General features: G+C 41.2%; 1 pseudogene; it reads left to right on the forward strand.

Moving 5' to 3' along the window:
- Positions 1-11,985: 11,985 nt before the first annotated feature.
- Positions 11,986-12,483, forward strand: LOC112427358 (large ribosomal subunit protein uL11 pseudogene; annotated as a pseudogene).
- The last annotated feature ends 1,515 nt before the right edge of the window (positions 12,484-13,998 follow it).

A 13,998-nucleotide genomic window follows, 5' to 3' on the forward strand; every position in this document is an offset into this window, starting at 1 on the left:
ATTTGGTAATATGATTTCACTTTAATTCAATTATTTTACTATCCTTAGTTGTACTAACTGATACATTAAACGTATATCAATGATAACAAAATGCAGTCAAAGAAAACACATTTCAAGGCCACCACACATTAATTGTTCAAAAAGGCCTATAATACAAAATGATTCTCTTTATTGTATCAATGTAATTATTGGTGTCACCATTTTTATCCTTTGTTTCTTATGTCAATCGCAATTCCTTTTCTTTTTTTTAAGACAGAGTCTCACTCTGTCTTCCAGGTTGGAGTGCAGTGGCGTGATCTCAGCTTACTGCAGCCTTGACCTCCGGGGCTCAAGTGATCCTCCCACATGAGTCCCCCGTGGACCACTGTGGCCAGCTAATTTTTGTATTTTTTGTAGGGACGAGGTCTCCCTATATTGCTCAGCTAATTGCAATTTCATTTCACATCTAATCACCCTTTCAGATGTGATGCTGCTGCCTGAGAGTGACATTTTGTAAATGTAGTCTGACTATTTGTATACATCTCTATTTATTGATGAGGATCCTATTTTAGTATTAATCAGCACAAGTGACTTCCAATCAATTAGCTTTGGCATCAACCTGAAAAAGAATAATCAGTCTTACATTAACCTTATTAACTAATACATTACTAGCATTACTGCTTATCATCATTGCATTCTGATTACCACAATTAAATATCCATACAGAAAAATCAAGGGTATACAAATGCAGATTTGATCCAACAGCATCTTCCCAGCTATGATTTGCCATAAAATTTTTCTTAGTAGCTATAGTGTTCTGATTATTCAATCTAGAAATCACCTTCCAATTACCATTACCATGAGTATCTCAAATAAACAACTCGAAACTCATACTCGTTATGGCACTAATTTTAATCCTTATCCTATCCTTAGGCCTAGTTTATGAATGGATCCAAAAAGGACTAGAATTAATTAAATATGGTTTTTAGTTTAAATTAAAACAAACAATTTCAACCCATTAAATTATATTTCATAATTACCAACATACCTTCATTTATATTAACATTATTCTAGCTTATATTGCATACTTAATACAGCTCTCAGTATACCAATCACACGTATTTTCATTATTATGTTTAGAAGGCATAATGTTATGATTATTTATTGTAAAATTATAATTTTTTATTTTTTGTTTCATTATAAATTTTGTTTGTTTTTTGTTTTGTTTTGTTTTGTTTTGTTTCAGACAGAGCCTCACTATGTTGCCCAGGCTGGACTCAAACCTATCCTCTCAGCTCAGCCCCCTGTGTGGCTGGAATTTACAGATACATGCCACTGCATCTGGCCATAATTTTAAATATTTACCTTATCCCACTCCATCCAAGTCCAACTTAACTACTTTCCCTAATAAGTATAACAAATAAACACCATCTCCCTAAAAAAATCAGATACATGAAAAAGCTGTATTTCTCAGTATTAATTTTTTTTTTTTTTGAGACAGGGTCTCACTCTGTCACCCAGGCTAGAGTGCAGAGATGTGATCACAGCTCACAGCAGCCTTCGCCACCCGAGCAATCCTTCCACCTCAACCACCTGAACAGCTGAGACCACAGGTGTGCACCACCACGGCTGGCTACTTTTTTGCATTTTTTGTAGATACAGGGTTTTGCCATGTTGCTGAGGTTGGTCTCTAACTCCTCAAGCGATTCTCCAGCTTCAGGCATCCCAAGGTGCTGGGTTTACAGGCTTGAGCCGCCATGCCTGGCCAATATTAATTTTTCTACAAATATTCTTAATCATGACATTTACTGCTACAGAACTAATTCTAATCGATATTATCTTTGCAGCAGCTCTAATCCCAACTGTAATCACTGTCACTTGATGAGGAAGCTGAAGAGAACAATTCAGTGCAAGACTTTATTTCCTGTCCTACACACTGATTGGCTGTTCAACCCTACTCATAGCATTAATCTATATCCAAAATTCCTCAGACTCACTAAATTCTTAAAGAACCACTATTGAATTCAAACATGACCAAACCCTGATCTAATGTCTCCCATGATTAGCATACATAATAGCATTCCTAGCAAAAATACCCCTTTACCTCCTCCACCTCTGACTACCAAAAGCGCATGTAGAAGCCCCAATTGCAGCCAATTACTAAAACTAGGAGGCTGTAGTATAAAATGAAATTTTACAATTTTAAATCCACTAACAGAATACATAACCAATTCATTTCTTATATTATCCCTAGGAGGAACTATTGTAACAGCTCTATTTGTTTACACCAAACAAGACTTAAAATCACTCATTGCCGATTCATCCATAAGTCTTGTAGCACTAGTAAAACTAGTCTTTTTTTTTTTTTTTTTTTTTTTTGAGACGGAGTCTGGCTCTGTCACCCAGGCTGGAGTGCAGTGGCGCGATCTCGGCTCACTGCAAGCTCCGCCTCCCGGGTTTACGCCATTCTCCTGCCTCAGCCTCCCGAGTAGCTGGGACTACAGGCGCCCGCCACCTCGCCCGGCTAAAACTAGTCATTTTTATTCTAATGCCATGAAGTGTTACAGGAGCCACAGCCCTAATAATTGTCCATGGCCTCATGTCATCAATGTTGCTATGCCTCAAAAACTCAATCTATGAAGGAATCCACAGTTGAACTATACTATTAGCTCTCAAACTACATGTAATACTTCCTTTAATACAACATGAGTACTGGCTAGCTAACTTATCTAGCCCTACCACCACTATGAACCTAATTGGAAAATTACTTGTGGTTATAGCATTATTTTTGTGATCTAGTTTTACCACTATCCTAATAGGACTTAATATACTAATTACAGCCCTATATTCACTCTACATATTAAACATAATACGATGAGGAAAATATACACACCACATTAATAACATTAAGCCAGCCGGGCACGGTGGCTCATGCCTGTAATCCCAGCACTTTGGGAGGCCAAGGCAAGTGGATCACCTGAGGTCAGAAGTTCCAGACCAGCCTGGCCAACACTGTATCTACTAAAAATACAAAAATCAGCCAGGTGTGGTGGCAAACGCCTGTAACCCCAGCTATTCAGGAGGCTGAGGCAGGAGAATCGCTTGAGCCCAGGAGGCGGAGGTTGCAGTGAGTCGAGATTGCACCATTGCACTCCAGCCTGGGCGTCACAGAGAGACTCCTCAAAAAAACAAACAAAACAAAACAAAAAACATTAAACCATCATTCACATGAGAAAAATATTCTAATACTTATGTATTTCTTCTCCTATCACTCCTATCACAACCCCCAAATTATTCTAGTACCCATATATTGTAAATATCGTTAAACAAAACATTATATTGTGACTAAAATAACAGAAGCCTAAAACTCCTTATTTACTCAGAAAGTATGCAAAAATTACTAACTCATGCCTCCATGTAGAATAATATTGTTTTTCAATTTTTAAAGCATAGAAGTAGTGCATTGGTGTTAGGAGCTAAAAAAAATGAGTGTAACTCCAAATAAAAGCAATAAATTTATTCTCTTCTATCATAATTTCACTTACCATCTTAATTACTAACATTTCCTAAGATACCTCTTATCCTCACTTCAAGAAAACTATTTCATATGCTTTTGCTACGAGCCTAATTCCAATCCTAATATTTATCTATTCAGGCCAAGAAATAACTATTTCAAACTGACATTGGATGACTATTCAAATCTTAAAACTGACAGTCAGACAGAGGTCCACACTTCTAGAGGCGAAGTTACCACACACCTACAATGCTTGCAGAAGCCAAAGCACCTTCCTCATGGTTGCCTGGGCCAGCTGGGCATCTCTAGCAGGTACCCCCGATAAGAAGTGCACCCAGGCCAGCACTAGCAGCAGCCCCACCATCTGTAGTTGGCTCACCTGCTGCTGTACCCCACCGCCAGGTCTGATGATCCAAATGACAACTGCTGCAGCTGGCATGGCTGTCAGGCACACACTGGGTCAGGTCATCACTGGGAGCTTCAGAAGAGTAAGTAATGCTGAGCCGTCAAAGCCTAATGTCTCTAAGTAGGGCCCTCAGAAACCCAGCTGGCACAGCAGCAGCAACAGCAGCAGCAGTTTGGCCCTTGCTTCTATGAGATAAACAGTTTTTGGAGTGTGCCCAGAATCAGAGTGACATAAAGCTCTGTGAGGAGGGTTTCAGTAAGGTGTTGAAACAGTGCAGACTTGCAGATGAATTAGCCTAGTCAAAAAATTCAGATTGAAGAAATGAAAAATCGGCTCACCTGACCAAGTTAATTTAGCATGAAAAATATAGTTGACAATAAAGTATAAAGTGTAAAACCGTCAGTTAAACTTCTCTTTCATTAATAGCTTCCTTGCTTCAGAATTGCAATGGAAAAGAGTGTTCTTACTGTATACAAGTTCACTGAGATGGTATAGAATCTCGGGCTGGGCAAATGTTTGTGTGGCCTCCTTAAACCTGCCATTGTGGTGTTATTGTTTGTGAGTTAGTTGAAATAACGTGATTGTCTTTTAAAAAAATTTTTGTAGAGAGGAGGTCTCACTATGTTGCCCAGGCTAGTCTCCAACTCCTGGGCTCAAGTGATCCTCCTGCCTCAGCCTTCCAAAGTGCTCACTTACAGGTATGAGTCACTGCACCTGGTTGTGATTTTCTTAAAAAAAAAAAAAAAAGACACTCATCCCCAAGTTACATTACTTCTGAATGATATCTGTACTAGTAGCACCCTTCATCACATGGTCAATCATAGTTTTTTGTTTTTGTTTTTGTTTTTGTTTTTGAGATGGAGTCTCACTCCGTCGCCCAGGCTGGAGTACAGTGGTGTGATCCCGGCTCATTGCAAGCTCCGCCTCCCGGGTTCACGCCATTCTCCTGCCTCAGCCTCCCGAGTAGCTGGGACTACAGGCACCCGCCACCTTGCCTGGCTAGTTTTTCGTATTTTTTAGTAGACGGGGTTTCACAGTGTTAGCCAGGATGGTCTCGATCTCCTGACCTTGTGATCTGCCTGTCTTGGCCTCCCAAAGTGCTGGGATTACAGGCATAAGCCACCGCACCCGGCCAATCATAGAATTTTCAGTGTGGGCCAGGCACGGTGGCTCACGAACTGTAATCCCAGCATTTTGGGAGGCCAAGGCGGGCGGATCACCTGAGGTCAGGAGTTCAAAACCAGCCTGGTCAACATGGTGAAACCTCATCTCTACTAAAGATACAAAAATCAGCCAGGCATGGTGGTGCATGCCTATAGTCCCAGCTACTTGGGAGGCTGAGGCAAGAGAATCTCTCAAACTCAGGAGGTGGAGGTTGCAGTGAGCCAAGATTGAGCCACTGCACTCCAGCCCAAGCAACAGAGTGAGATTCCATCTCAAAAAAAAAAGAATTTTCAATGTGATACATACATTTAGACCCAAATATTAATTGATTCTTTAAATATCTACTTGTATTTTTCATCACTATACAAATTTTAGTTACTGCCAAAAACCTCTTCCATCAGCAGATGAGAAGGAGTAGGAATTACATCATTTTTACTTAGCAGATGATGATGATGATGTCACAGGCAAACAGATGCAGATACAGCAGCCATCCAGGCAATCTTACATAACAGTATTGGATATTTGGGATTCATATTATCAATGGAATGATTTCTATTGTACTTGAACATATGAGAATTTTAACAAATTTTATTGCTCAACCCCAACCCTGATATTCCCACTGGGACATTCTCCCATGGCTCCCTATTGAGAAAACAAACTATTTTGCTTTGTCTCAGTAAATCTTCCCACTTTGTGATTCCATCATGGTAACCTGATTCCCTCCTTCCCACTAACTAGGGCAAAACAAAGGCACCTGGGCTCTGCCCTGATTCATATTCACAGCCTGCATTCAGTGTGGGTCATGTTCTCACTAACCAGAGTCTTCTCACTGGTCTCTTAGCATTGAGTCATTCTTCACTGCAATTTTACATACTACTTGCTGATTTATTATATTTGTACTCCTTCTTCATAATAACCACCACAGTGTAATTTTACATTTATTGTAATTATATGATTAAAATCTTCCTCTACCACTAGACTGTAAATTACATAAGAACAGGAACAATGTGTTTGCTCACTATGAATTTGCAGTGCCTAGCTCAGTACCTTAAGTATTAGACACTGGAGAAATATCTATTGAGTAAATGAATAGCAATTTAAAACATAGGGGTGTGGAGTTTTTTTGCCAATGGATTACTTTGAGTCAAGACTCTACCTTACTCAAGCTTAAGAGGTTTCCCAGCGCCTCTCAGACCAAACCCAAAAAAGTCTTCTTGATAATGGTCCTCTGTTGCCACACACACGTTCCCTTCACCTTTAAGGGGTGCCACTGCTCCAGAAAGGTGCCGCTCTATCCAGTCTTCAGAACAAACTGTGGCAATTTCCACTCCTTTGCACTTGTTCATGTTCTATTCCAAATCATGGTTCTGTTCCTCCAAATCCTTAAGATGGTAACAGGTCATGACAGCTGTATTATTTTCAAGGGATTTAGGTTTCAGAAAAATCCTAGGAAGTCCTTTTAAAAAAAGAACCTTCAGGCCGGGCGAGGTGGCTCACGCTTGTAATCCCAGCACTTTGGGAGGCCGAGGTGGGCGGATCACGAGGTCAGGAGACTGAGACCATCCTGGCTAACACGGTGAAACCCCGTCTCTACTAAAAAAATACAAAAAACTAGCCGGGCACGGTGGCAGGCGCCTGTAGCCCCAGCTACTCGGAAGGCTGAGGTAGGAGAATGGCGTGAACCCGGGAGGCAGAGCTTGCAGTAAGCCTAGGTCGCGCCACTGCACTCCAGCCTGGGAGACCTAGCGAGACTCCGCCTCAAAAAAAAAAAAAAAAAAGAACCTTCAGCTGGGCGCGGTGGCTCATGCCTATAATCCTAGCACTTTGGGAGACTGAGGTGGGCAGATCACTTGAGGTCAGGAGTTCAAAACCAGCTTGGCCAACATGGTGAAACCCCATCTCTACTAAAAATATAAAAAAATTAGCCAGGAGTGGTGGTGCACGCCTATAGTCCCAGCTACTTGGGAGGCTGGAGAATTGCTTGAACCTGGGACAGGTAGGTTGCGGTGAGCCGAGATTGCACCGCTGCATTCCAGCCTGAGCAACACAGTGAGACTCTGTCTCAAAAAAAAAAAAAAAAACAAAAAAAACAAAAAAAAAAAACCTTCACCTCTAGAGGGGCCAGGATCCATTTAGTGGCTTCTGAATATGGCAACATAAATGTAGCAGTTACACTAATTCCAGGAATTAAAACTTGAGATTTTAAATCCATTTTACCTTATTAAGAATAAAATGCACCAAGTGGTCTCTTAATAAAGTGAAATTAATTTTTAATTCATTTTATTTGTCTTGATAAAGCAAAAAAACTATGAATAAAAATGTGATCACTTCCTACAGCAATTAATTCATCTGTGAGACTTTTTTTTTTTTTTTTTTTTTTTGCTGTATGCTTTGTTATAAACACTTAAAGCTTGTGAGCTCTTGTTGGGCTTCCAGCAGTACATTATAATTTCAAAAGGGTTCTGTGATCAAATACATCAGGGAAACTGATGTAGGGTATTATGGGACACACAAGGACACTGGTTTGTTTTGTTTTTATTTTTTTGAGACAGGGTCTCGCTCTGTCCCCCAGGATGGAGTGCAGTGGTATAATCACAGCTCACTGCAACCTCTGTCTCACAGGCTCAAGTGATCCTCCCACCTCAGCCTCCCGAATAACTGGGACGACAGACACGTGCCACAACGTTTGGCTAATGTTTAAATTTTTTGTAGAGATGGGGTCTCCCTTATTGCCCAAGCTGGTCTTGAACTCCTGGACTCAAGCGATCCTCACACCTCAGCCTCCCCAAAATGCTGAGGTTACAGGTGTGAGCCATGGCGCCTGGCCTGGAAGACTGATTTTTTAAAGGAAAACAAACAGTTGAATATCAGATCTGTAAATGTCAAGAATGAAAAAGAAAAAAAAAAAAGCAGTCAATGTTAGTGACACTGCATTTATACAGCACTTGTAGAAGCACTTTAAAGCACCTGAAAACAAAAATGTATTCCCAAAGATAGAAATGTTATCAATATTATTTCTCTTTTCTAGACAGGAGAAAAATAACTTCCTAAAAGTGACTATATAATCAATTTCTGATTTACATTCCCTGGTTTTTCCCCCAAAATAAGTTTAGAAGATTAAATTTCCCTCCCTGAGAACTGTGGTGTTATGGCAAGGGTATCATTAAGTACAATATGTAGTAAATTAAAGCTGTACAGGCATTAAAAACATATAAATCATGTATAAGCACATTCAAGAATTTAAATTATCTATAGTATGGAAGAGTAAAGAATTTGAAGTTGAAGGATCTAGGTTTTGATCATGGCCACAATACTAATTACTGAGATTTTCAATAAATTACTTAACTGAGTTGTTGCAAAGAGCAAATGAGTTTACATATGCAAATCTTAGAAACATAACACGATGTCTGCTGTGAATTCATGTTGTAAATTTACCAATGTTGTGAGAACTGGATTGTAATGGGGAAACAGTAGAGGCATTAATAATAGGAGCTGTCACTTACTAGACATTTACTAAGGGCTTTTCATGCCTCTTCATTAACTCCTCACACCTGCCCAATGTGGTAAGTATTCTATTTGGTGGAACCATGGGGACTTTCCATTTCTGTCAGTTAAAAATGGTCAGTTATCGCTGGGCACGGTGACTCATGCCTGTAATCCCAGCACTTTGGGAGGCCAAGGTGGGTGGATCACGAGGTCAGGAGATGAAGACCATCCTGGCTAACATGGTGAAAACCCATCTCTACTAAAAATACAAAAAAAAAATTAGCCAGGTGTGGTGGCAGGCGCCTGTAGTCCCAGCTACTCTGGAGGCTGAGGCAGGAGAATGGCGTGAACCCAGGAGGTGGAGCTTGCAGTGAGCCAAGATTGCACCACTGTACTCCAGCTTAGGCGACAGAGCAAGACTCCGTCTCAAAAAAGCAAAACAAACAAACAAAAAGGTCAATTATGAGCAGTTTCATATGCAAACTATCCTCTTGCTGGTTTAGAGAAACTGAAAGACAGAGAGACTTGGGTAAGATAAAAGAGCTGGTGCCTGGTAAAACTGAGGTTGGTAAGCCAACACCAGTTGATGTTAGCACCAACACTCTTGGCCAATATGTTATATAAATTCCCAGCATAGAGGCAAGTCTAATAGTTTAGCAGATGTAAACTCTAAGTTTTAATCAACTATTGATTGCATGCTATCAGATAATATACAAACAATCAAGAAATGATACCACAGCAAATTCAGCATATGAATCAAATGTACACATTAATGAAAGCAGCGCAAGCAAAGATGGCTGAATAGGAACAGCTCCAGTCTGCAGCTCACAGCGTGATCAACACAGAAGATGGGTGATTTCTGCATTTCCAACTGAGGTACCTGGTTCATCTCATTGGGACTGGTTGCCAAGGAGGGCAAGCCGAAGCAGGGCGGGGCATCACCTCACCCCGGAAGTGCAAGGGGTCAGTGGATTTCCCTTTCCTAGCCAAGGGAAGCTATGATAGACTGTACCGGGAAAATTGGGACACTCCCACCTTAATATTGTGCTTTTCCCATGGTCTTAGCAAACAGCATACCAGGAGATTATATCCTGTGCCTGGCTCAGCAGGTCCCACGCCCACCCACAGAGGCTTGCTCACTGCTAGCTCAGCAGTCCAAGATCTAACTGAGAGGAGGCAGCCTGGCTGCCAGTGGGGGGTTGTCTGCCATTGCTGAGGCATGAGTAGGTAAACAAAGCGGCCTGGAAGTTCCAACTGGGTGGAGCCCACCACAGCTCAATGAGGCCTGCCCTGCCTGCCTCTGTAGACTCCACCTCTGGGGGCAGGGCATAGCTGAACAAAAGGCAGCAGAAACTTCTGCAGACTTAAATGTTCCTGTCTGATAGCTCTGAAGAGAACAGTGGTTCTCCCGGCACAGTGTTTGAGCTCTGAAAATGGATAGACTGTCTCCTCAAGTGGGTCCCTGACCCCCATGTAGCCTAACTGGGAGATACCTCCCAGGAGGGACTGACTGACACCTCACAGCCGGGTGCCCCTCTGAGACGAAGCTTCCAGAGGAAGGATCAAGCAGCAATATTTGCTGTTCTGCAGCCTCCGCTGGTGATACCCAGGCAAACAGCGTCTGGAGTGGACCTCCAGCAAACTCCAACAGACCTGCAGCTGAGGGACCTGAGTCTTAGAAGGAAAACAAACAAACAGAAAGGAATAGCATCAACATCAACATAAAGGACATCCATACCAAAACCACATCTGTAGGTCACCAGCACCAAAGACCAAAGTTAGATAAAACTACAAAGATGGGGAGAAACCAGAGCAGAAAAGCTGAAAATTCTAAAAACCAGAGCACCACTTTGCCTCCAAAGGATCGCAGCTCCTCTCCAGTAACGGAACAAAGCTGGATGAAGAATGACTTTGATGAGTTGACAGAAGTAGGCTTCAGAAGGTCAGTAATAAACTTCTCTGAGCTAAAGGAGGATGTCTGAATCCCATCGCAAGGAAGCTAAAAACCTTGAAAAAAGATTAGATGAATGGCTAACTAGAATAAACAGTGTAGAGAAGACTTTCCTAAATGACCTGATGGAGCTGAAAACCATGGCACGAGAATGACGTGACACATGCACAAGCTTCAATAGTCGATTCAATCAACTGGAAGAAAGGGTATCAGTGATTGAAGATCAAATGAATGAAATGAAGGGAGAAGAGAAGTTAAGAGAAAAAAGAGTAAAAAGAAATGAACAAAGCCTCTATGAAATATCGGACTATGTGAAAAGACCAAATCTACATTTGATTGGTGTACCTGAAAGTGATGGGGAGAATGGAACCAAGCTGGAAAACACTCTTCAGGATATTATCCAGGAGAACTTCCCCAACCGAGCAAGGCAGGCCAACATTCAAATTCAGGAAATACACAGAACACTGCAAAGATACTCCTCGAGAAGATCAACCCCAAGACACCTAATTGTCAGATTCACCAAGGTTGAAATGAAGGAAGAAATGTTTAGGGCAGCCAGAGAGAAAGTTTGCGTTACCCACAATGGGAAGCCCATCAGACTAACGATGGGCCTCTTGGCAGAAAATCTACAAGCCAGAAGAGAGTGAGGGCCAATATTCAACATTCTCAAAAAAAGAATTTTCAACCCAGAATGTCATATCCAGTCAAACTAAGCTTCATAAGTGAAGGAGAAATAAAATCCTTTACAGACAAGCAAATGCTGAGAGATTCTGTCACCACCAGGCCTGCCTTACAAGAGCTCCTGAAGGAAGCACTAAACAGGGAAAGGAACAACCAGTACAAGCCACTGCAAAAACATGCCAAATTGTAAAGACCATCGATGCTAGGAAGAAACTGCATCAAGTAACAGGCAAAATACCCAGCTAACATCATAATGACAGGATCAAATTCACACATAACAATACTAACCTTAAATGTAAATGGGCTAAATATCCCAATTAAAAGACATATACTGGCAAATTGGATAAAGAGCCAAGACCCATCAGTGTGCTGTATTCAGGAGACCCATCTCACGTGCAAAGACACATATAGGCTCAAAATAAAGGGGTGGAGGAAGATCTACCAAGCAAATGGAAAGCAAAAAAAAAAAAAAAAAAAAAAAAAAAAAAAAAAAAAAAAGCAGGGGTTACAATCCTGGTCTCTGATAAAACAGACTTTAAACCAACAAATATCAAAAGAGACAAGGCCATTACATAATGGCAAAGGGATCAATTCAACAAGAAGAGCTAACTATCCTAAATATATATGCACCCAATACAGGAGCACCCAGATTCATAAAGCAAATACTCAGAGACCTACAAAGATACTTAGACTCCCACACAATAATAGGAGACTTTCTCTCGGCTTTCGGCTCAGAGGAGGCCAAGGTGCAACTTTCTTCGGTCGTTCTGAATCCGGGTTCATCCGACACCAGCCACCTCCACCATGCCGCTGAAGTTCGACCCCAGCGAGATCAAAGTCATAAACCTGAGGGGCACCGGAGGTGAAGTCGGTGCCACTTCTGTGCTGGTCCCACGATCGGCCCCCTGGGTCTGTCTCCGAAAAATGTTGGTGATGACATTGCCAAGGCAACGAGTGACTGGAAGGGCCTGAGGATTATAGTGAAACTGACCATTCAGAACAGATAGGCCAAGATTGAGGTGGTGCCTTCTGCCTCTGCCCTGATCATCAAAGCCCTCAAGGAATCCCCAAGAGACAGAAAGAAACAGAAAAACATTAAACACAATGGGAATATCACTTTTGATGAGATTGTCAACATTGCTCGACAGATGCAGCACCAATCCTTAGCCAGAGAACTCTCTGGAACCATTAAAGAGATCCTGGGGACTGCCCAGTCTGTGGGCTGTAATGTTGATGGCCGCCACCCTCATGACATCATAGAATGACATCAACAGTTGTGCTGTGGAATGCCCAGCCAGTTAAGCACAAAGGAAAATATTTCAATAAAGGATCATTTGACAACTGGTGGAAAAAAAAAACAATGGGAGACTTTAACACCCCACTGTCAACATTAGACAGATCAATGAGACAGAAAGTTCACAAGGGTATCCAGGAATTGAACTCAGCTCTGCACCAAGCGGACCTAATAGACATCTACAGAACTCTCCACCCCAAATCAACAGAATATACATTTTTCTCAGCACCACATCGCACTTATTCCAAAACTGACCACATAGTTGGAAGTAGAGCACTCCTCAGCAAATGTAAAAGAACAGAAATCACAACAAACTCTCTCTCAGACCACAGTGCAATCAAATTAGAACTCAGGATTCAGAAACTCACTCAAAATCCCACAACTACATGGAAACTGAACAATCTGCTCCTGAATGACTACTGGGTAAATAATGAAATGAAGGCAGAAATAAAGATGTTCTTTGAAACCAATGAGAACAAAGACACAATGTACCAGAATCTCTGGGACACATTTAAAGCAGTGTGTAGAGGGAAATTTATAGCACTAAATGCCTACTAGAGAAAGCAGGAAAGATCTAAAATCGACACCCTAACATCACAATTAAAGAACTAGAGAAGCAAGAGCAAATTCAAAAGCTAGCAGAAGGCAAGAAATAACTAAGGTCAGAGCAGAATTGAAGGAGATAGAGACACAAAAAACCCTTCAAAAAAAATCAATGAATCCAGGAGCTGTTTTTTTGAAAAGATCAACAAAATAGGTACACCACTAGCAAGACTAACAAAGAAGAAAAGAGAGAAGAATCAAATAGACGCAATAAAAAATGATAAAGGGGATATCACCACCGATCCCACAGAAATACAAACTATCATCAGAGAATACTATAAACACCTCTACGCAAATACACTAGAAAATCTAGAAGAAATGGATAAATTCCTGGACACATACGCCCTCCCAAGACTAAACCAGGAAGAAACTGAATCCCTGAATAGACCAATAACAGGCTCTGAAATTGAGGCAATAATTAATAGCCTACTGACCAAAAAAAGTCCAAGACCAGACAGATTCACAGCCGAATTCTACCAGAGGTACAAAGAGGAGCTGATACCATTCCTTCTGAAACCATTCCAATCAACAGAAAAAGAGGAAATACTCCCTAACTTATTTTACGAGGCCAGCATCATCCTGATACCAAAACCTGGTAGAGACACAACAAAAAAAGAGAATTTTAGACCAATATCCCTGATGAACATAGATGCAAAAATCCTCAGTAAAATACTGGCAAACCGAATCCAGCAGCACATCAAAAAGCTTATCCACCACAATCAAGTGGGCTTCATCCCTGGGATGCAAGGCTGGTTCAACATATGCAAATCAAAAAATGTAATCCATCACATAAACAGAACCAAAGACAAAAACCACATGATTATCTCAATAGATGCAGAAAAGGCCTTCAACAAAATTCAACAGCCCTTCATGCTAAAAACTCTCAATAAACTCGGTATTCCTGGAACGTATCTCAAAAT

The sequence above is a fragment of the Macaca nemestrina genome, chromosome 1 (genome assembly GCF_043159975.1).
Source record: "Macaca nemestrina isolate mMacNem1 chromosome 1, mMacNem.hap1, whole genome shotgun sequence".
In the NCBI taxonomy this organism is placed as follows: Eukaryota; Metazoa; Chordata; class Mammalia; order Primates; family Cercopithecidae; genus Macaca; species Macaca nemestrina.